The sequence below is a fragment of the Lissotriton helveticus genome, chromosome 4_1 (genome assembly GCF_964261635.1).
Source record: "Lissotriton helveticus chromosome 4_1, aLisHel1.1, whole genome shotgun sequence".
NCBI lineage: Eukaryota > Metazoa > Chordata > Amphibia > Caudata > Salamandridae > Lissotriton > Lissotriton helveticus.
In genome coordinates this window covers 828,634,998-828,656,638 of record NC_136063.1, presented here as the reverse complement: position 1 = coordinate 828,656,638, position 21,641 = coordinate 828,634,998, and positions in this window count along the sequence as shown.

Sequence of the window (21,641 nt, the reverse complement as noted above, 5' to 3'; positions counted from 1 at the left end):
TATTGTTCATGGGGGAGCCCTGGCCTAGGTTTTGGGATGGGGGCCCTGTGCGCCCGCTCACTGGTAAAAAGGTTTGACACCCATTTGGGTCGTAGTTGTTTTAAGATAAGATTTCCTTCAAAGAGTTCAACACTGGGCCCTTCCATCCCCTCTGGCACTCCCACCAATCGTATATTATTCCGGCGTGCTCACCCCTACTGATTGTCGAGTTTCGCTTTCAGTACATCCTGTTGCCGCTTGTGGTGTTTCACTTGTTCCTCTAGGTTTTGAGTGGCGCCCTGTAGCTGGGTAATATGCCCCTCTGCATTGGTTATTTTTTCCAGAAGTCCACCCTCAGGAGATTTACACCCACTGTGACTGTGTCTATTTTAGGTTCAAGAGATTCTTTCAAGCCTGTGATAAGTACCATGATTGTTGCTAGTGAGGAAACCACTGCACCCATGTCTACCATTTGAGCTTCTGAATCTGCTGTGTAGGACTTGGCCACCGCATATTTGTCCTATTTGTTTGTCTGTATATTAGATGAGCATTTTGGTATCACCATTTCTGTGGTGTTTGCTCTTGGTGGGGTGTCAAGAGGCACTCCGACTGTGTAACAGTTTCTGCTCCTCTTCATGAGACAGTCTCACCCCCTGGGACATTGGTATCTCGTTATGGGGCTAATTTCTAGTCCGCCTCACTGCTTTACTTAACTGGGGAGCCTTTGCAACCCAGGCCCAGGCTGTACACTCTTTTGATAGCTAGCCTTAGCGCCTTGGTTTTCAACATCCAAGCTCCCTTACAGTCCACTGCCCTCAGGATAGTCTGTTCACTCGTAGCACCCTGATTCTAACTTCTCTCTATGGTCTGGGGGTTGCCAATTTGCCCCCACTTCCTCCTTTTTGCCCTGGCGCGTCGTGGCCCGAGAGTTCAACGCCAATCTTTGGCCTGATCGTCGGTCGCCCCCACCAAGCTCCAGTGGTTTTATTACGTTAGTGTCCCCAGAGCCCAGCCAGGCACCCACGAACAGGTTCTCGCAACGCTCTTCCACCACTTGTTTGCCTTAGACTTCTTCTAACCGCTCTCTTTGAACTTCCTTAGGCGGCCCGCTCTGAATCCGCTGCTTCTGCAATGCCCCAGCTGCTTGTGGTTTCCATTAATCCTGCTCCTTCACTCCCGGCAACGCTCTTCAACCCCAGCCCACACCCTTACCGGCAGAGCAGCAATAACTCCTCCGTCCCAATCCTCCTCGAAGCAGGGAGGGTGGAAAGCCGAACGATATGAGCGGATTATTCCTACCTTCGGCAACTTTCCGTCTTTCGATTGCCTTCTGGTTTCAAGTTTGCTCGCCAGTAGCAGTTCCAGTGTTCCGCTGGTGCTAGGCCTGACCATGGCCCACAATGCTCCTTACCCCTTGTAATCAGGCACCCCAGAGCAGGCACCGCACAGCACTGCTGGCAGTAGTGCACCTCAGCTTTCCTCTGGTTGCACTCTTCTCAAGCCTTGGGTTCTGCTGCTTCTGCAGCGCCCTGGCCATTCGCAGTTCCCAGCTATCCTCTTACTTCTCTTTCCGCAATGTTCTTCAACCCCAGCTCGACCCCCTTAATGGCAAAATGGTATTAACGCCTCCATCTCAATCCTCTTCAGAGGAGGGCGGGGAGACCAAATGATGCAGTCATATTATTCCTGCGGCTGCTTCATGTTCTTCGATCACCTCCTGGTCTCGCCGGCATCAGCTCTTGTGTTCAACAGTTGCTGGGCCTCACTGCTCGGTCACAAGTTTCTTAGCATTTTGCCACTCGTAGTCTGTTCTTCTGCCTCGATTTTGAGCTCAGGGGTGTATCGTTCTCCTTAGCACTTCCCTTCTCCGTAGCAATCGGATTTAATACAGATATAGGGTTATCGATTCTCTGGCACCCGAAGCTCTTCTAGCGTGCAGCCATTTCTGACGGCTCCAGGCCACGCCCACCATCTCTTGTTTTCAATCACAGAAAGTTGACTTTTTGTCAACTCTCGGCAAAGTACCGGCGTTCTTGGGTGAACGCCTTTTAGAGATTGACTTGTTTGTTTATTATGTGTTTTACATTCATTTATTGAGGTTCCAAATCACAATGCATTTAAATTTTGATAAAAACCTTCACAAAAATGTTACAAAACTATAGTACCAAGACAATTGCTAAAAGACAATCGTATTTAGAATCAATCATATTTTATTATGTGGTAAAAGGGACATTATGCACAGCTTAGCTGTCTACATCCAGGTGCCGGCAGAGCGTTTTGTTATGGTCAATACACAGCGTATAGGTCTACAGCCCAGAGGGCGACCCCGCGAAAAATTCAGACCAACCGTAGAGATAAGGCAACTGGCTAAGGTACCACTTTTATAGAACAAAAGAAACATGAAAATAGACAAACACCCAAACCCTGCACCCCCCAATCTCCCACACCCCCACCCCCTCTCCGCATCAGTCTCGAACCATCCTTTCTACCGCCCCGTAACCACCAACCACAGGCCCGAGGTTTTCAGTTTACATTTTTGTGGCCCCTGACGGTTCCATAGTGATGAGTTGCAGGATTTGTAGGTATTTTGGGTAAATGACTTACCTCATTTCTTTAGAAAGTATTTGCAGGAATGGGGCCCATAGCTTCGCATATTCCAAACCCTTCCCATCAATGCTAAGTGAGAGGCGCTCCATCGCCAAGAGGTGCCAAAGCCTCTGGATCCAATCCCGCGTGTCAGGGGTGGCCGAAGAGCCCCACTGTACTAGAAGAACCTGTCGCACTGCGAGCAGAGCTAGGGCTATCTGCTTACCCCTCAACGAGTGTAACAGAAAGGACTTAGGGTGGGGAAGTCCCAATAGCGTAGACAATCATATTTAAACTAAGAGAGTTACGCATCCAAACATTATTTTTTAATAAATGCATATATCATAACATACTGCGCAGATAAATCAATTATTTCTAGTCCTTCTTTTCCTGTTTGAACAGTGATTATCAAAAATATTTGTCCTAGGTAACATCCATGTGCTTCTTTCTTTGCTAGGCAGACTAATTTGGGTCCAAGTTACATCATGCATTGTCCCACTGCACAAATTAAGTCTTATTCACTCCTGGAATCTTATGCCAAAGGACAATTTGCATTACAAAAAATCCCTCATCTGTATGTCTGTAAAAAAAAAAAAGTTTTGCATAATTGACTGCATTATCAACTCCATGTACTTTTGGAATTTGGATTTAATAATAACCTCTTGTCTACATTTTTAAACTTTCTGTTCTTGAACAATAAAAAAAGTATTAACTAAAATTATTCAAGTTTCCATTTTTGATTTAATAAAGATTTATTATTACGCATATTCGCTAACAATATTAATAAAATAACAAGGACTTCCAAAGCATTCAAAAGTTTTTCTTCAATTTACATTGGAACGCATTTCTTTAACAGCTTCTCTACATGCAGCTCCAGCCACAAATTTAACAAGAGCTTGATTTACTGTGTACCTACAACTCCTGATGAAAGCACCAAGCCTTTAAGTTGTTTCTCATTCTAACCCCAAATCTATTCTCAGTAACTCTATAGATGGTTTCTTGCTGGATGGATAGGAGTTGTTTCAAAATAATTAATTATGTAATGTTATATTTAGCCATCTCACACAGAACTACAAAATATGACCCAAATAACTATATGGAGAGTATCTGTGATTCATAGGCAATTATTAACAGCTTCATCAGTCTTTTTACAGTTGTAGCACTGAGCAACTTTAGACCATTTGCAACTGAACTTTCCCTCATTGACTGTGAATCTCAATGTGGGCTGGTTTATAAATTACTTATCAATTCTAACCCTAAATCACAAACATTTTTAAGTGTGTTTTGTGAGAAATTATCTTAAAGCCTTTATTCAGACAGTGGGTGTAAGTGCAAGTGATACTAAAAGTAAGAAAATGTGGTTACATTATTGACAATCTAGGTCTAGACACTGATGTAGATCTGTTGGATTTAGCTTCATCAAACCAACATCATCGATGTACAAAAGAATTGGCTAATCACAATATGGTCCAATCTGGTAGAGAAGATGAGGACTGATTTCTAGATTGAAGGAAGATCAGCATTATATTGCAAAAGAACAATGGTGTAAGAGTATACCACTGTTTTAGACCGTATTCTCTGGGAATTCTTTTAGTTAACACTTGAGTAGACCTCATCATCAGCCTTGTTCAGGTTTCTGAATCTTTTTCAATGACTAGCGATAAGACGACTCTGGAGAACCCCATGTTATTCATTTTTCCCACAAGGTTGGTGGACCTACACTTTTCAAAGCTGAAGTGTAATTTATAAATGAGAAATTTAGAGGATGTCTTTGTATTCTTTTGCAAAATGCTATCTTACAGTATAACATTGTCCTTGCCGCATTGCTCCTTTCAAAGCCCTGTTTGACAATTGGTAAGATCCCTTTCTCGTCAAACATGTGTCTTAGAGATGTGAAATATGTTTGCAAAACAATTTTCCATAGGAGTTGAGGAATGAATCTAAAAGTGCCAGGATTTGTCCGAGTGTTCATTTAATAGAGAGAAATTATTGCACCCACTTTCCAGGATGGCAGAACTGAATATTTTACTAGGCAATTTTTAAATACAGATTGAAGTACTAAAGACCTTTAAAAGGTGCTATGCTTGCGGGCAGCCTAATTTTATAAAACTGATCCCATCCATCTGCTTTAGAATTAAATCAAGTGTAAACCATCTCAGTAAACACATTTTGCTGTACACAAGCTGAGCTTTAGTTATCTATATACAATATTAGTATGTGATTTTCTCACTTATATTTGTTACATGTTTCAGAACTGTTGACCCTTTTTCAACTGCCACTTTTGACCCAAAGGTCATCAATTGTTCTTTATTTTGCTATATTTGAATAGCATAAACAGCATATTAAATAAAAGTTAAATGTATTATTTTAAAAAGAAATAGCAATAATGCAATGTAATACAGAGCTAAAAGTACATTAAACAATACATTCATAAAATTAATCCTCCAAAATTTAAATAAGAAAGGGAAGAAATAATGCTAGATGTCAGTACTATGGTAATAAATAAATGATATCCCATTTAGCTTTCCAGCCTTACCGTTGGGATTTCCTGCTCTTCAGAGAGGACCATAGAACTGATGCTAAGCAGTAACGTGAAATACAGGGCTTGACGACATTGACTTAAATTATATTTAAGTATGAGTGGGAGAATGTATCTTTTCCTTGTACATTGTAACATTTTAAAAGGAATACAAGATGCAGGTCTGTTTGGGGGTATTTGCTTTCACAGGTTCAGGTGGGAAGGGCTTCTATGGTGTAAATGTCACTAAGGTGGCCCAGTATCAGCAGGATATAATTTAATCGTATTCTCACTAAAATGTATCGGTGCTGGGGATTTGTTACAAAATGTAAATAGGAATGTGCATTTATTGTTAATAAGAGTGCCGTCTGATATAGTCTCACCGTAGATTTGTTATGGTTAGATTCCATTTTTCAAATTCTTTTCTATTATATTCTAGAAATATTCCCTTTATTTTTACCTTAGAAATTGCCACACAACTAGATGATACAAAAGGGGATGATGGACGGAGCGCTTGAGAAAATCAAACACTCACCCCCAGTCAACTGATCTGGGTTTAATCCATCACCATTCTTTAGCCCACTCAGCCACCCCATTTCAGACATGGCTATATGCAAATCAGTCTGACCCTGTGCCTCATGGGAACAGTCCATTCCGAACTGCCAAGCCATGTCTTCCATGGACCGGAAACAAGCATCCTGGGACCGGTTTCGGATTCATAATCCTCATCAGCCAGGCTATCTTGAATCCAGTGGCCAAGTGAGCAAGGGACTCACGTCTGAGCATACCCTGCCACACTTAGGGCGAACAAAGCGATACAAAAGGGATGATGGACGGAGCGCTTGAGCAAATCAAACACTCATCCCCAGTCAACTGATCTGGGTTTAATCCATGACCATTCTTTAGCCCACTCAGCCACCCCATTTCAGACATGGCTATATGCAAATCAGTCTGACCCTGTGCCTCATGGGAACAGTCCAGCCCGAACTGCCAAGCCATGTCTTCCATGGACCGGAAACAAGCATCCTGGGACCGGTTTCGGATTCATAATCCTCATCAGCCAGGCTATCTTGAATCCAGTGGCCAACTGAGCAAGGGACTCACGTCTGAGCATATCTTGCTACACTTAGGGCGAACAACGCGATACAATGCCACTGGATTCAAGCAAGCCGGGCTGAAGATGGCTGTAATGCCAGAAACCGGTCCTCGGAAGCTTGTTTCCTGTCCAGGGAAGGCATGGCTTGGCAGTTCGGGCTGGACTGTTCCCATGAGGCACAGGGTCAGACTGATTTGAATATAGCCATGTCTGAACTGGGGTGGCAGAGTGGGCTAAAGAACGGTGATGGATCAAACCCAGATCTTTTGACTGGGTGTGAGTGTTTGATTGGTTCAGATGCTTCGTCCATCACCACCCCCTTTATTACCGCTTTGGTCGCCATACGTGTGGCAGGGTATGCTCAGACATGAGTCCCTTGCTCAATTTGCCACTGGATTCAAGCAAGCCGGGCTGAAGAAGGCTGTAATGCCAGAAACCGGTCCTCGGAAGCTTGTTTCCGGTCCAGGGAAGGCATGGCTTGGCAGTTCGGGCTGGACTGTTCCCATGAGGCACAGGGTCAGAATGATTTGAATATAGCCATGTCTGAACTGGGGTGGCAGAGTGGGCTAAAGAACGGTGATGGATCAAACCCAGATCTTTTGACTGGGTGTGAGTGTTTGATTGGTTCAGATGCTCCGTCCATCACCATCCCCTTTTGTACACAACTAGATTAGTTCTCATATAGTTCTTGCAGAGCCATGGACTTCAAAGTGCACTCAACATATTGCAGCCATGTAATCTGATGTGCTTGATTAAGTATTAAACAGTCCTTCAAGATATTCTGTGTCTTTCTCCAAACTGAATGCCACAGTAGGATCTGTGCTACACGAACAATGTGGCAGATTTACAAGAAACTGATGCATCCGTGTAGAAGCGTCAGTTTCCCTGCGCCTGAGTAAAAAAACCCTTGCGCCACCATGGATGTGCCATATGGCACACTATGGCGTAAGGATTGACCGATGTGTCAGAAATTCTGACGCATCTGTTGGTGGAAAAGTCACGCATTGCTGGAGTTGTGTGGCAAGCACGACTCAACTTCAGCAATGCGTGTTGTGGCCTATTTCCAATTCACTGCATCACTCCTTACGCCTACTTCAAGCAGGCGTAAGGTTTTGACGCGTCCTAAAAGTCACGCAGTGAAATCTTGTAGATTTCACTACGTCACTTTTACGAGGCTTTTCTGCGTGGGAACGCCTACCCTGCATACATTATACCTGACGCAGGTATAATGTCCCGCAGGACTTTAGAACGTGACGTATCTCCCTGGATGCGTCACGTAGTAAATTTGATGCATTTTTTACGCTGCCGTTGCGTCACAAAAGTGATGCAACAGCAGCGTAAAAGTGACGGAAGGGGCTTGTAAATCTGCCCCAACGTCTGTAATATATGCTACATGCAGCTCAGTGTGACAGTTATAGTTAGAACAAATTTGGGCAAGGGCCCGAGCCTCTTCAGAAAGCCATCCTCTGTGTGTGGAAGGGAAGCTATATCTATGTGGCAATAAAAATGGATTTAGCCAAATACACCATTTTTGTTGCCTCCATCAGTTTGGGCCCTAACTTTTTGATTAAGCTAAAAATAGCCATAACAGTTTTTTCCATTTAAAACACTCTATTGGCTACAATATTGGTGCATACATTATTTCTATTTCTTAAGATCCCTAAGTAGGAAAAGGTATCGACCACTTCCCCCCTATATCCGTCTATGTAAGATTTAAGGGGCTTCTTTGGTCTTGCCCCCCACCTCGAGTACAAAAGATTTAGTTTTGTTGACCCATAGGTCTAATTTTATTGGATTTCCTATACTCCACTATTAATTTCTGCAGTGCTATTCCGCTTTGATCCAATGTCCCTTTCCCTTTTTTTAAAATCTACTGGGAGGGAATTAGTATATTCCTTGCCTATGCCCAGACCTCCAATCTGTTCAATACTAAATGACCCATTATCTTACCTGTACCGTCCAATAGGGAGATGGGTCTATAGTTTTGGGGCAGTGCTTTGGCTCCTTTTGTATAGATGGGAATTTTTATTCTCTTTTTCCAGGAAGGTGGTGGGCCCATCTTGGCTATGACATTCAGAACATTAGTCAATAATGGCACCCAGAGATCTTGCTAATCTAAAAAAAAGTCTATGGGGACCCCTTCCGGGCCAGAGGCCTTAGCAGTACTACACTGCTCCAACCCACGTCTCCACCGCCGAATGGGCATCGTGCCTTCATCAGACAGCCAAAATATCTTTGAGAAATGGCTCATTGATTACACTACAGAAGTCCCAACTATTCTTTAAAGCTGCTGCCTTGTGTAGTTTATCCCATGCCTCCTCCTTCAGACCCTTTAATCTGGACCTCTTAGCTTCTTTGTATTGGAGATTCAGGTTCCTCACTAAATCCTATATCTCAGAATAATCCTGTGTAGATTTGTTAGTGCCTTTGTGCTCGCAGCGTCAAACCAAAGTACAGTTTTAGGCCTGTTAGGGAGATCTGGTCAAAGCAGATTACTTTTAATTTCAGCCAGAATCGCTCCAAAAGCTGAAGTTATGTCTTGCATATCTGAGTTTGGAAACCCAGGCAGGTCATCACCTCAGTCTGCATTTTGGCAATAATTCTTGGGACAAATTCTGCTGTGTCAACCTTTTCCCATTTCAGCACAATACCATTCCTCCTTGCTATAGATTGCTTTGTTACATAAGTAACTGGGGTCTAATTCCTATTTTCCCAATTCATTTGTCGTGCAATGGCTGCATGATTTCTAAAAGCCATAAATTTAGTTTCAACATGATAGAACTGCCCACGGAAGGCTTCAGAGGCAACAATTAAATCTATGGTAGAACTGTTAGACATGGTGCCAAATGTGTGCTCCAACAATCTTGTGTTAGGGTCAGGTGTGTTTATTAACTCCAGGTTCCTGATTGTTAGCAATCTTTTAAGCGCATTACCATACTCATTGCGGGCAAAGTGTAAGGTAACACCCCCCTCCCCGTTAGTCAATCCACACACAGGTTTGGGCTTTGAAGTCTCCCATACAGATTATGTTGAGACAGTTGGAGAAGTGTGGCTCAATGGTTAGAAGAGGCAGACCATGAAGCAGAGGTCAGACCCGGGATCAGGGTTCAATTCCCGACGCGGCAGGGTCTTGAGCCCAAAATGTCCACGGACTCGATAATTCTCCCTTCGGTGCCTGCTCGAATCACGGGTTCACACTCTGCAACTCCGGGCAATAGCTTGCTTAATCTCCACTGTGGCCCCCCGCGGCGGGATGCCTGGCTTTCACCTTGGGGGTGCCCAGTACGGGTTATCTCACAGGGAAAAACCAGGATGGGTTCCCAAAGCAAGCGCTTAGAGACTGTTGGTGATAATGCGCTATATAAATATAAATTACAATTACAGTTGTGATGCTCTTTCGAGGTGGAGGTAATTTCTTTCTCCACTGCCTCCACCACCATAGCTATTTTGCCACCAAAATTGTTATCATATAAATTAATCAAGATCCAATCCCACCCTTTAACACCTTCACATAGCAGGATATGGTAATATGGGGACCCATTTAGAAAGTTCTTAACCATAAATGTCACTATAATTGCAATTAAGGTTAATATGCCCCTGCTCGCTCGGCCAGCTTTAGTGAGGACCGCTGCCATTTGTAATGAACAGTAGCCGTCCATACAGGTCATTGCTGAACCCCAGGTTTCCTGAAGGTATATTATGTCAAAGTTCTCCACTAAACCTACTCAGTTTGGATCATCTAGTTTCTGTCTAGGACCAGCTATGTTCCAGGTGATTATTTTTAATGTTTCCATACACTCCCCTGTTTATTCTACTTTCTTCAACAATTTGAAGTCAGAACTCTTACACTCAGATAAAGCAACTGAATCTTTGTCCAGTCAATCGCATGATTTAAGACCTTCCAGTGGGGCAAATATATTTCTCATGGCTTTTGTCGCTCTTTTAGGTCGAAGTTAAGCAGGGGATGGGGAAAATGATTGGAGTTCTGATGATACCTTGCTCAGTGTCTTATAGCCTTAGGGGTTTATAAAAAAGCCCCAAGGGCAGAGTGAACATATGGGTATCAAACATGGGTATATTTGCAAGTTTGCTTAATAGGTCTCCTACCAATTGACAGCTATTAAAATGAACAGCTATGCAGTCTCCCCTTGTAGAGTTAGGTGTGTGGCCCACCCATGCTACTCTCCTTCCTATGATGAGGTGACTAGCAAGCTCTGGACCCCCTTTATTACATAGAGGCAAGCAGCTGGGGGGAGATCTAACCTCGATAACGTTGTAACCCTCTGTTCCCTCTGTATATTCTGATCCTCCCAGCTTGACCTCCCACTCGACTCGCCCCACCAAACTCATTGGCCATGTTGTGTAGTTTAGAGGCCCTTGCACCCCGGGCTTGTAAACCCTCCACTAATGGGATTTGCTGCCTCTGCGGGTTTTGCAATGACTGGATAAACATTGGGGAAATCCTTTGGTTTATCATAGATAGAAGTTGAGGATCTAGGTGGCTGTTCCTCCCCTCATCTCCCTTGCTATAGGAGACAGTTGTTGGAGGGTAGGGCCTCCATCGGGTCCGGGGTCACAATTGTTGGTGTTAATGAGAAATTGCCATCACTTTTAGACTGACCTTGGATACTCTACATCTTTAAATAACCTCCCAAAAGGTGCCAACCCCTCGATTAGAGAGGATAGAAATGCTCTCAATTTTAGTCAGTCTGCAGAGAACCGGTTGCAAGAGCAGCAACATAACGTGTTCCATTCTTTGGCAAACTTCGTCATTAGCAGTCAATGGTCCTGGCCTTTGTGTGGCATTGGACCCCAACGTTTTATTGGTTTAATGGCTTTAGTTCTCCCATTGCTCTTCGTTCCTCCCCTTTCTATCTTTACTGGTGGTTCTGCTGGTGAGCTTCCTTCCACTCCACATAAGCGTGAATGTGAGCTACAAGGTCATATGGGTCTTAGGGGGAGGACCTCACACTTAGTCATAATATCAGAACTTGACGGCTCAACTGAATTGGGAATTGCACTAGCCCTAGGGTCTAAACCAGTTCTAACTTCCTCTAGTGAGAGGTGGTGTTGGGTGAGTTCGATCTCCATGGAAAGTACATCAGCCACTCTCGTCAAAAACAAATACATAATGTTTAATATTCGCCCCTATGTTTCTCTACCATGGCCTTACGTTTGCCCATTCTTTGCGAATTGGGATCCCAGATGTGGAGGCCGGAAGTTTAGAGGGTTAGTCCGGCCTGGTCTCTTCCAGGTGATGACGGGCATAGACGGGCCCACTTCTTGACCTGGGCGCACGAATGCGCGCGGCCTGCGCTGTAGGTCGGCATCGCGCTTCTCATATAGCTGGCTTTGGTAAATTTATTATTAAACACCATAATCAATTGTCTTATTTGCACTTTAGCCTTGTTTATATACCCTTGGTTGCAGTTTTTATCTATTTGATTTTATTCTCCCTAACACAATGCTGTAAATATATGTGAAATTTCAAATTCCATCAGTAATGACAGATACATATCAAACTTTTGTTGACCATCTCAGCTATTATTTTCTGTTAAAAAGCCTTCTCTTTCAATGTCCTCTTTTCTGGGTCTTTAAATAAAATGGAAAAAGAATAAATACTCAAAACTGTTGATATTATTTCAAAGAAATTACAGAATCTAAAAAATCCTTAATGATTATTACATAGTCAGTTGTAGTTAAAGATTTTTAACACACCTATAGTTTGATTGCCGGGAATTTCAAGTGACAGTTGATGACTTAGAAAACAACAATAACATTTCCACCTGGATTAAATTAATAAGCATGTGTTAAACTTAATTCCCTTTTAGGGTAATTTTGGGATAAAACCTTTGTTCTCAAATTGCATCTAGTTTTTCCCCACTTCTATTGCTCAGTGCGTTATTCTAGCTGCCTGGCGCTGTACAGAACTTAAACAGCAATAATTCTTTTGAATCAGTACTATAATTTACTTGTACCTGAATCCATTGTCAAATTGGATCTCTCCGATTCAAATCAGAAAAAGACCACTCACATTCTACGTTATATTGCTTAGACGGCCCTGACTTGTCAATCATTGGCACTTCTGATAGGTTTGAGCTTTCTCCTCAAATCAAAAATGTTTAAACTTCATATAGTTTAATAGTATCCTTTCCAAATAACACATACAATGATGGATCTAGAGTGATCTGAATCGATTAAAGAAGAAATCTATTTCCTTTCGAAATCCTCGATCCACATCAGTGTGTGTTCTTTTAGCAACTTCTATGTCTTTCACTAACCTTCTTCCACTGAGTCTTGGAGACCACTAAATACTTTGTTGCAGTTACAATTTCATTTGAAACTGTTTGGTGAGTTTCTGATGATGTGATGTTGCATTGTTTTCAATGAATGTTCATTACTGAATGGTGGCTTTTGTGAAATTAACCATTACTGTTTATTTGCGGGAAGAAATCTTTATTACTAAGAGCTCTCAAACATTTGGCTTGTTGGCATTGTTTCTAGTATTACCACAATGTAGGAAAGTCTTTTTCAATGTATTTGATTTCAGGAAAGTACATAAAGAGATATAATTTGATTCAATACTGTTATTCTTGCCATTAAGTACACTGAGGTAGGATTTTCAAGGAAACAAGTCACACAAAAGCGTGAATGGATCAGTGCACATCTCCTTTACTTTAATTCTGGCTTGACAGCACAGCTCAATGCAGGTCCTGTTGTGTCTAAATGACAGAGAGTGGGTTTTACACCAGCCCTCTTCAACCAGTACCTGTTTGGGTCAGCCCCTTGTGTGTTGCTTTGTATTTCTGTCAATCACATCTTGGATCTGCCCAAATGAGTACACATCTTCTTGCCTCATTCCAACTGTTTGATGTAAAAGGCACCACCTCCTGGTGAGTGTTATTATAATGCACATAGGATCATTTCACATTTGAAAATTAGACTCAATCGAAGCACATTTTACTGGGCACAATTGTATTTGCTTTTATTAGCAATCCTGAGCTGGTCCAGTTTGCAGCTGGCCCTTCTCGTATAGTTAATGACCCATTTTTCTTTCTTTACCATTAGTTGTGTGAAAGGCATGATAATGGGTTAGCTGCTGGGGCAAACTCTGGTGACACGTGCTCTTAGGCACACTCCTCTTAATGCCCAGCTATCTTTCTGTGTGTTTTTCTTTCTCAGGCTTTGCTCCTTTTGTTTACATTTACCTGTCTCACTGGTATCATAATGCAAGTTCAAGCATATACGATTTCTTTGCTGCACCGGTCTCACTATTATGACTGTGTTGGAAATCGACTCCTGTAGTCTCTGGAGCAAGCAAAGCGCAACACTCCCTTTTTCTTCAGTTTCAGCCTGCGCACAATACCCCATGCTTGATGCTCACTTGTATAGGAGGTAATCATCATTCTGTCAGCTGCTTTAAGTGTGACCAAACTAATCTGGCTTATCTGATTTTGGTCGATTATTCTCTGGTCGTTGTTTTTTGTTTCCGTTTTGTTAATATTATATTCTCTGACTGGAAAGAGCAAATGAAAATGTACAACTGGCTTCTGGGCTCCCTAAGAACACATTAGTGGGTTTCAAACGGAAAGCAAAAATGCAAAAAAAAGTGTGCTTTGTTGAAAAATATTGATGTTACAATTAAGTAAGGTAGGGGCATATTTACAAGGGCTGTATCTCTGCCTTTGTGGCTTAAAAAGCCAAAAAGCGGAGACAAAACTATAGCCCTATTTACAAGAGGGTGCTAACATGCCTAATCGCATGTTAGCACCCTTTTTCCCAACACCTCCCTTTCCATCTCTAATGAGATGCATAGTGGGCGTCACTGGGCGTACCCCGGATGGACTACCTTGCAAATATCGTTTATGTTCACATCGCGATATGTACAAGGCAGCCCACAGGATTTTAGCACACAATAGTTTTTGGAGAAAACCGCTGTTTTCTCCATAAACTAACGTCTGTGGGTCGTATCAGCAAGTTTATCGCCGTTTTGCAGGGAACCTCGCTGGAAAACCAGTGATGTTCCCTGCAAAACGGCTATTTCCCCACTATTTTAGGAATTTTTATCGCCCTGGACAGGGCCGGACTGGCTACCGGGCAGTTAGGAATGCTGCCGAGCTGCTACCCGATTTTACTGCAGTAGAAGCTGATTTCGTCCATGGACCTGCGTGTGCTGCGAAATACTGAAAGCAAAACGAATTTTGTTTAGCTCACGTAGGGCCCCATTAACGAAATCACCTCCCAGCTCAGCAGCATTCCTAACTGCCCGGTAGCCAGTCCGGCCCTGGCCCTGGAGTAAATCGTTGTTAAAGTGCTGCCAGGGCGAGAAATTCCAGAGATAGATGGCGATAAATAACAAAGCGCTAAGCGCGCCTTGCGTTTATTTATCGCCATCCTTGTAGATATACCCCGTATTTAGTAGTGTTCAAAAACTTGAAATATTGCTGACGAAATGCTAAATTTTTTATATACCATGTAAAATTAATTGGACACCATGGTACAGAAATTGTGAAAGAAGTAAAATATTGTAATTATTTTATGGATTTTCAGCACTATTTACAAATTCCTAAGTGTATGTAAGTGCAATATACTTTTAGACTTCAAGACAAGCTTATCTTTTTTCTCCACCCCATCTTTTTTCTCCGCCTGACTGCGGAGACTTAGAATTAAGTTGCAGTTTTGTGAATACTGAAAAAGAGTAAACTTACACAAATGTGTAATTTTACCTTTGTGAATAAGGCCCATACCATTTACAGGTACAAAGAGGCTAGAGGGTTTTAAAATCTACTCAGATGGTATTTTTTGAAAATTTAATTCAACTACATCCTTATGTAAATGGCGAGGTAATTGGTGTTTTGATTAACATACTTTGGAGGCTAAAGCATTCCCATATTTGATAACATATCACATAGTAATTAACCAAACCCATGTCCCCAGAGAGACTATCTGCCAGTTTTGTTTTCTTGCAGCCTGCAGTACTAAGCATGTTGGGACTTGCAGTTTCATTTTCTGAAATATAAGAAAGAGGCACGTTTCATTCTGCTCACTGATATTGCTAGAAAAGCTAGCACAGTCTTAAAGTCACCCTCATGACATGGGATCAGTTGAAACCTTTATGTCACTTGTACATAATACTGGCCATACCCTTAACCAGTGGAGTAGCATGGGGGTGGGGAAGTAGGGGTGTTGCCCCAGGTGCAAAGTTTTTAGGGGGACAACAAAAGAATAGTGGAAAGATGCTTTCCTGCCTCTGGTGCTGGCAACCCACACTATGCCGCTGCCCTTAACAGCGGCGGCCAGCTCAGGTAAGCGCTGTGGGGCTGGACAGGGCACGGTAGGAGTGGAAGCCGACGGATGACTGAATAGTTATTATTTATTTATTTAATTATATCTATTCTGTTGTCTGTCAACTGCTCACCCCTCCCACCCTGCTCCGCCCACCGCCCACCGCCCCACCACGCTTACCTGAGCCGGCCGCTGATGGCCCTTAACTGAAGACATACTGAAGTCAACACCTGTTTCTGTACTTCTCTATTCATTTAAAGTCTCACGGTATAAATATGCAAATCTTTACTATCAAATGTTACAGTAATGGTTAGAACAGTTTGGCAGTTAAAGACTGGTTTGATCTAGTTGGCCCTGCCACATAGCTGCCTATCTTCCAGTAAGTGGAGTGAACTGCTAGATTAGCACTGTTTCTAAAATTGGGAGATCAACCATATGTGTTTGGTTTTAGAGTTGCTTCCCCTAGCCCAAGAATAGCTAAGTGGATCATAATGTAAAAAACATGGATTACCCAATGCTTGAAATGGCATGTTGCTAAGACAAGACCACACTACACAAACAGAATGATTTTATGAAATGGACACCTAGTATCGACCGAAGGAGCAGAAAGAAGAAGAAACAGATAAAGTACTGATGTCAAGGATGAGGTTTTTGTTTTTTAGAGTTTTATATAGCACGAACTAGACCCGAGATATCAGGTACCAGAGTGCTTTACATGAGCATCAGTTTCGTTACAGAAGGATACATTCACTTTTGTTAGGCACAGGAAAATTATGTGATTTGCCCAGAATCACAGGATGTTGAGCGTCGTTGCCAAGACTCAAACCCAGTTTCCCAGCTTCGAGGTCAACCGCTCTAGACGTAAGGCTACATCCTCTCCTCAATAGTGTCATCCACTTAATGGGGCCAATTCATGGAAGCATTTATGAGAACTGGAAGTAGTACTCCAGGAGTATTCTTGTATGTACTCTTACGTTCCTTTATGAATCAGATGAAATATCTGACTCCTTATCAGAAAAAATACAACGAGGACACCGTCCTTTCAAGTTGTATTAATTGTATATGACTAGCCCTTTTTTATTCTAAGTTAAGCCATTTAAGATGTTTGGGGCCAACTCTCAAAGGCATTTAAGAGTTCATCATGTGAACTCTATTACCTATGCTTACATGCCTTTGTGAATTTGCCTCGAAGTCATTTTCATATGAAATTGCTTTTTATAATTCAGGCCTGCCAAGTTCTAAACTGCAGCCTTAAATGAAAGTGTAGTTTTGTTTGTAAAACCAGTCACTAACGATGGATGCCAGTAAACAGCGCACCTTGTACCAAATCAAAAGCACAGACAGTAGCACTTTAAATTCGAAATTGTGGCCAGATTGCAAGATTTCGAACTAAGGAATTTCATATGAGGCTTTAAAAAGTTGTTTAAGTAAATAATTAAGAAGAAAATATTTTGAAGTCGACTTTGGAAATCTGCCATTTCTAAGTTGGAAAAATTTCAGCCGTGTCTGCTCAGTGCTTAATTTGAGCCGGTGGTTGACGATGGGGGCCATCTGCACTTATTTTTGGGGACCAGAACTTATTTTTCCTCATCAGACATTCTCGAGCACAAGAGAAGGAAAAACATTCAAATGGGATAGAAGGTAAAGAAAGACAGAAAAACGGCATCAAGGGTGAAAACACCTGCAAGATTGAGATAAAGGGGTGGGCAGTGGATTAAAGAAGCCTGAGGTGGGTTCAGGACTGCAGAGCCTTGGTATGCTACCGCTGAAGATTTTATAGCACCAGTCAGGCTTCTGAGCAGCACTTTTGGAACCAGCACTGATTATTTTACTAAATAAATACTGGTAATGATAACACTAATCTCATGAGGTTCCAATACAATGCTTTTTTATTCATTCTTTATTGGGTGCAGCAATGTACAATAACAAAATCAATGTATGCCATATACATCTTGGGCCTGATTCACAAAGGGTTTTCGCACTCGTGGTAGAGGCTGCGCACTCATTGAGAAGGGGGGATGGGGGCGCACTTAAGGTGGGCCTCCACATGACATTTATTGCGAAGGTCCCACCCCAAGTTTGGGACCCCAACACAAATACGGAGGCACTTTGGGAATCAGCTTACCAGACTGTTTGTATGTAGTACCTAGAGTACATAAAATGCACTCAAGACATTATTTTGTAAAACGTATACAAATGCAGCCCTATTTCCAAGAATCAGAATGAATAGAAACTAACTGTCAACAAAGATAACATCGTCCTCATACCATCGCCACCACAGCAACTATACATTGGGCATGACCACCAACTTGGAGGACCTGACCTTCCGCGAGATAATTCATGAGAGGATCCAAACATACTTTCCTCAAAATGCAGACTCTGCCTTGTTCCCACTCATAGAGCGGGAAACATTTAGGGTGGTCATCCGGGGGCAATGCCTGTCTGAATCAGCGGGGATACGAATATACCCTTTTCCGTGATATCACTACCCACATGCCATAGGCAGCTTGAACATGAGTGGACGGAGACGTTGGAGTTGCAACCAAACCTACTGGAGGCGTAAGAGAACGAGACGGAGCATGTAGAATGCCTCCAGTGCTTTGACTATAAAGCTGTGAATTGGGCCCTATATAATTAGGACACTTTCCGAGGGTGACAAATTGTGGTTTGTTTCTGGCTTAGTCAGCTGATCCTGCCAGGTGAGGCCCACTGACCCTGGAGGTGGTGAAGCCTGCGGAATTAACCAGGCCTTTGTTGATTACTATTCTTGGGAAATCGAAACAGAGTATCTGCCACTTTTTACTACTTTGTAATTTTTATACTGGTTTTAGAAAGTTTTACCTAAAGCAACTATTTTTAGAATATAGTACGTGCGATATAAGAGCTGCAATGCAACTGTTGTTTGACCTGTCGTCCCCAAATGTGTGTTACCGTGTAGCCACTTATGTTCTCAAATGCATCGGGCACAGGAAATCAATCATTATATGATCTCCGTTGGGAAAGACACCTATTGACCAACTGTGAGCTATTGCCAAACCTTTTGCATTTCTCTTATACACGAACTTTGGTTATTATTATGTTTTTTACATCCGGGTATCGATTGTTCTCTTGGTCCTGTACCTCTCTGGACTCATGCTTTTTGTACATAATTGCTGCTAAAATACGTAAGAGATTTTATAGACATTGCACTTTAGTTCCCCTTGCATATTTTTGCACATACTATTGCACTTTATGCCCAGCTTAGGCCTCTCTTTGACTTTTACTACCTCAATTAGCCTGTTTTGCACTAGACTTTACAATTTCTGCTAAATACAATGTTTAATTATTTTTTTTTATTTTTTTTTTTTGTATATTTTGCACATACTATTGCACTTTATGCCCAGCATAGGCCTTTTATCTAGTACCATCTTACTTGTATGCTCTGCATCAAACGCTTAAAACGGCTGCTACATATAAGTGATTCTAGGGTATACTAATGTGATATGCTTTGTACTTATTTGCTAAATTGCTGCTAAAATACTATGCCCATATTTTGCATTTTGCACATATTACTGCACTTTACGTCCAGCATAGGTTTCTTGTTTAGTACTATCGCCCTTGGCATGCCTCGCACCTTATGTTTAAATTGACGCTACATTTAATGATTATTTTCTATTTTTGGTTTTAACTTGATTGGCTGAATTAATGTAATTGTTTTAGCAAGTTTCATCATTCTTTAATCTTATAAAAGTAACTTCAATTGTATCCATGAATGTTGCTATATGGTTGTACTTGTACAAACCGAATAAAGCATTTTGAAACTGAAACTGAAACTGATTACTATTCTTTATGCAGCATGAGTGGTGCCTCCGGCACTGGACGTCCAGAGGTAGCTCACCAACCTCCTGCTAAGCTGTCTCACACAGGAAATTGTGGAGGTTCTGGGGGAGGACATTTTGGAGGATGAAATTTGTGCTAAAGTCCAGCAGATGGCCCGTGGGAAAGTTCCTGGAACTGTTGGCCTGCCAGTTGAGTTTTATGCAGCTTTACCTAGATGTCATAGCACCCCACTGTTGAACCACCCAGAGTAAGGTAAATTAGATGGGAGTCATTGGTGGTAAGACACATGGTGGTAAGACATATGGGGATACAAGTCTACTGCATCTTACCAGTACTCTTGGATGGTAATATATGGCTGACCGTGATGACCTTTCAGTTGAGCGTCAGGCCCTGGAAGACCCTAACCTCAGTGGCAGACCACATAATGGTTGCCAAAATGGTGGCATTATCTCACTGCCTCTACTATTTTGTGGTCCTTCCACTAGTTGTATCACACGCTATTTTGGAGGATGAAATTTGTGCTAAAGTCCAGCAGATGGCCCGTGGGAAAGTTCCTGGAACTGTTGGCCTGCCAGTTGAGTTTTATGCAGCTTTACCTAGATGTCATAGCACCGCACTTGGCTGCAACATACTAAGAGGTGCTTGCAGCAAAAGTTCTACCCCTGACTCTTAGGAAGGCATTGATTGATCCCCTGCTTAAACCAGGGCGGCCTGCCATGAATGTGTTGGCATTTAGGCCATTGTCAAGTCTAAATGTTGGCTGCAAAATTCTTTGTGGGATGACAGAGCTGATTCATACAGACCAAGAAGGGTTTATTCCTGGCCACTGCACTGCTCTGGAATATATGGCTGACCATGACGACCTTTCGGTTGAGCGTTAGGCTCTGGAAGACCCTAACCTCAGTGGCAGACCACATAATGGTTGCCAAAATGGTGGCATTATCTCACTGCCTGTACTATTTTGTGGTCCTTCCACTAGTTGCATCACAAGCCATTTTGCAGTATGAAATTTGTGCTAAAGTCCAGCAGATGGCCCGTGGGAAAGTTCCTGGAACTGTTGGCCTGCCGGTTGAGTTTTATGCAGCTTTACCTAGATGTCATAGCACCCCACTTGGCTGCAACATACTAAGAGGTGCTTGCAGCAAAAGTTCTACCCCTGACTCTTAGGAAGGCATTGATTGATCCCCTGCTTAAACCAGGGTTGCCAGCCATGAATGTGTTGGCATTTAGGCCATTGTCAAGGCTAAATGTTGGCTGCAAAATTCTTTGTGGGATGACAGAGCTGATTTATACAGACCAAGAAGGGTTTATTCCTGGCTACTGCACTGCCCTTAATGTCTGGCATATATTGACTATCCTACGGGATAGCCAGGTGCTGCCACAATACGTGCGATTCATGTTTGTGGATAAGGAAAAGGGATTCAATAGATTAGATTGGAGCTTCCTACGCACTGTTATGCTCCAACTCGTTAGTTTGTGGATTGGACCATTCTGCTTTATGTGAGTCCCATAGCACTAATCTGCACGGGCAAAACAATCTTGAAGTAGTGCAGTATGGCATGGGGTACTAAAGAGGAGTGTCCATTATCCCCCTACTCTTTGCCCTTGCAGGGGAACCCTTCACTTGTAGGGCTCGCACCAGAGTACCATATACCAACATCCAACACTGTGGAATTTCCCACCACATCTCTTCTACGTGAATGACATGGTGCTCTACTTGCACGATCTGCGCACTGACCATCTAAGAGCGGCTCAACATTTTGTGGACTTTGGGCTTGCACGTATATTGTCTAAAGACCAGCCTGTTTCCAATCCGAGAGGACAGTGTTGAACCACCCAGAGTAGGGTAAATTAGATGGGAGTCATTGGTGGTAAGACACATGGTGGTAAGACATATGGGGATACAAGTCTACTGCATCTTACCAGAACTCTTGGATGGTAATATATGGCTGACCGTGATGACCTTTCGGTTGAGCGTCAGGCTCTGGAAGACCCTAATCTCAGTGGCAGACCACATAATGGTTGCCAAAATGGTGGCATTATCTCACTACCTGTACTATTTTGTGGTCCCTCCACTAGTTGTATCACACGCCACATTTAGGGAGCTTGACTCGTTCCTCCTTGACCAAGTGTGGAACAAGGGCCAGGGGCCTGTGGCAACGGCCAAGCTGCAGAAAGCATCCTATGATGGTGGACTGAATGCTACGGATTTTGATTACTATTACCTAGCAGTGCAGCTGCAATTGTCTATGGGCTGGTTTCCTGGTAGGGGACACCTGGAATATCACAGCTGTCGTAACCCCCTGATGTGTCAAAATTGTGTTCCCTTTTACTCCAGTCGCGGAGAGCCCACTGTGC